Source organism: Fukomys damarensis, unplaced genomic scaffold (genome assembly GCF_012274545.1).
Source record: "Fukomys damarensis isolate Sample0158 unplaced genomic scaffold, DMR_v1.0_HiC HiC_scaffold_12, whole genome shotgun sequence".
In the NCBI taxonomy this organism is placed as follows: domain Eukaryota; kingdom Metazoa; phylum Chordata; class Mammalia; order Rodentia; family Bathyergidae; genus Fukomys; species Fukomys damarensis.
Genome location: NW_022900924.1, coordinates 44,173,235 through 44,176,430, shown reverse-complemented (window position 1 = coordinate 44,176,430; position 3,196 = coordinate 44,173,235).

Here is a 3,196-nt window from a genome sequence, read left to right as displayed (position 1 = left end):
TTTTTTTTTTTGGTTTTTTGAGACAGGGTCTCACTATGTAGTTGAGACTGACCTGGAACTCACTATGTAGCCCAGGCTGGTTTTGAACTCACAGTGACAGTGATCCTCCTTCAGCCTCCCGAGTGCTGGGATTACAGGCGTGAGCCACCACACCCAATTTACCCCTTTCTTGTGAGTGTGCTCCTGCCACTGCTGTAGGAGCACACATGTGCATTCCAGGGTGTCCCAGGAATCCTTCAACGGGCCCTGTGTCCTCTCCCGAGCCTTGCACACAGGTCCACAGTGTACCTCTGTGCATGTCCCTGCTGCTGACACTGAGTGAGCAGGGCTTGGTGGTGCACACCTGTACTTCCAGCACTCCAGGAGGCTGAGGCAGGATTGCAAATTCAAGTCCAGCATAGTGCTATGTGAGTGCAGCCAGCAGCCGGTGATTTCAAGCTGGCTTTATGCAAGGGGCGTGGGTCACTCTGGAGATTTTCATTTGTGATTTCTCCACTCTCCTTGAGGACTTGGGCCAGGCTTGTGTGGAGGTGCTCTTAGCTAAGGGGGGATTTGTTTCTGGTTTGGCTCTGCTTGGTTTTGCCTGGGGCAGGGCTGGTGTTGGTGGGGCTACAGATGGAGCAACCATGCCAAGGGTCAAGCGCTGGGTACCTTCTTCCCAGGGGTGGTGAGGGTGCTGTTTGTGTCGTGTCACACACACACACGCACACACCTGCTGTGCAGGGCTTTAGGGTCCCTTATTGCTTACCTTCCTGCGGGTGCTTTAAACCAGGACACTGCTAGGCATAGTCTGTATCACTACTTGGCTTTGAATTTGAAGGCTTCCATCTCCGCAATTGCTCAGGGCCTGGGTGTTTGGACAAAAACCAAGCACCACGTTCTCCAGGTGGCTGCAGGCTTCTGGCAGGGTCCTGAGTGCCAGCTTTGTGAATCAAATCAAATAGCTTCCGCACCTCTCCCTGGAAGGGCTAGGCTGCCACTAGAGGGCGCCCGTCTTCTCTGCAGCCAGAACTGGCTTCCTTCCCAGCTCTGGAGCTTCTGTACCCTCCCAGGCTTCACAAAAGGTGTGTGACCCCCACCCCGGAAATTGCTTAGGGACAAAGAAGCAGGGCCCCTTTACATGAAGCGTTGCTGCTCTCCTAGCAGCTGCCTAGCTGGAGGCCTGGAGCTGGGACAAGGCAGAGGAACCCTGGCAGCTGGAACAGGCTGTGGGCTGCAGGCAGTGCCAAGGCAGAAGACCTCACAAAGAGCAAATTCAGCTTGACTTTGGGGCCTTTGTCCCCTCTGTCTTCAAATAGGGGTGCCCTGTCCCAGCTCCTGGCTGTAGGGGAGACCAAGAAGGAGCTGCTAAGCCGGAGAGGGACTCTTGGTGGTAATTGTATTTGCATAGGATGCGTTTGTCCTGTGGAGCTTGCCTCCAGCAGGAGCCTTTCAGACTCTTGCTCTTTTACATCTTAAGAGCATTTGTTTTCAGGCGTAATAAAGGAGAATGGATGTAACTCCTGAGGCCACACGTGTGCGGCCCTCGCTGAGAATCGGAGGAAAGTGGGTGGCCACAAGTTCTGAGTCCCCGTCAGCAGTAAATGGAACTCTGGGGATACTGCATGTGTCTGTGGGGTCCTCAGTAAGACAGCGGGGCCAGACTGCAGCCTATTCCCATTTTTAATTTTTATCCCAGTGATTGAGAAGCCCAAGTTGGTGCCTTCCCTCCAACTAATCTCGATGCTAATTAACACCCTCCTGTTTACCCTTCACTTTCTGGCAGCCTAGAGCCGTCTTGGGTGTAGGATATAGTTTGATCCTTATGAGAGGCAGGTAGGCTGAGCAGCACAGAGGCTGTTCTTCTTTCATAGATGACATAACAGACCCAAAGAAGGGAAGTGGCTCTCTGGTGGCGCAATGGATCTGGGCAGAATCAGGTGAGAGAGAAAATCTCCTTGGGGTACCTCTCACCCCCCTCGGCGTACTATTCACCATCACAGTGCTCCATGGCCCACAACAGCCCCCACCCTCACCACAGCTACTGCCTGCAGACAGTTGCCCCTTCTTGTTGGGGTGGGATAGATCCAGTGCTGCTGAAAACAAATGGTAGGACAGGGCTATATCCCCAGGACCCAGCCCTTGGTCAGGGAGGTCCAAAGACCCCTCTCCTGACATCACCTCAGGCCTGCAGCTCTGGGCCTGGGCCTCTTGAACTATCGATCTCCCAAATCCCAAGCAGAAAGTACTGCTTAAACGGGGCCAGGTTTAGTCCTCAGCCAGCCCCTGCAGCCCTGAGCCAGTGCTATGGACTGAATGGTATCCTCCCAAATTTATCTGCCAAAGCCCATGAGTGTGTTTGTAGGTAGGGCTTTTGGAAGGAAATTAAGGAGGAATGAGGTCCTAAGGGTGGGATACTCACCCAGCAGGGCCATCAATATGAAAGTTGTGGTCTAAGAGAAAGAGATTGTCCCTCAGCATATTGTACTTCCAGCCTCTAGAACTGTGAAAATAAAATAAATTTCTGTTCTTTTGGTTTTTTGAGACAAAGTCTTGCTTTGTAGTTCATGCTGACCTTGAATTCACTATGTAGCCCATGCTGGCCTCCAACTTGTTGTGATCCTCCTGCCTCGGCCTCCCAAGTGCTGGGATTACAGTCATGCACCACCATGCCCAGTTCTGAATTTCTGTTCTGTAAGTTCCATTCCATGGCATTTTGTTAACTGGCCCAAACTGGACAATTCAACCAGGAACAATGCATTTATTATCTCCCTGAAACTCCTTCCCAGGCCTGTGAGGTCCCAGTCTGCCACCCATCGCATGATCTCGGGCCTAAGTTGGTGCTGCCGGAAGAGGAGTGAAAGCATTGCAGATGGAGCGTGGGGCTGCAGGAGGGGGCTCAAGATGGGCTCAGCCTGCAGCAGGACTTCACCAGGCCTTGCGGGGAACCAGGGTCTGGGCTGCAGCCACCATGAACCTTGTGGAGTACACCCCGTGCTATACCCCACTCCAGGGCCATGAGGGTTCTGAGCAGGGGCAGGAAGTCTGCCAAAGACCCCGCTGCTGAGGTCTGTCCACTTCCTGTGTTCCAAGCAGCCTGGTTCCGCAGGTCTGGGTGTGCTTCCTGTTCCCACGTGAGTGAGCAGAGGATCTGGGCTAGGCTGCAGGTAACAGCCAGGCCCATGTGTGTGTGTGTGTGTGTGTGTGTGTGTGTGTG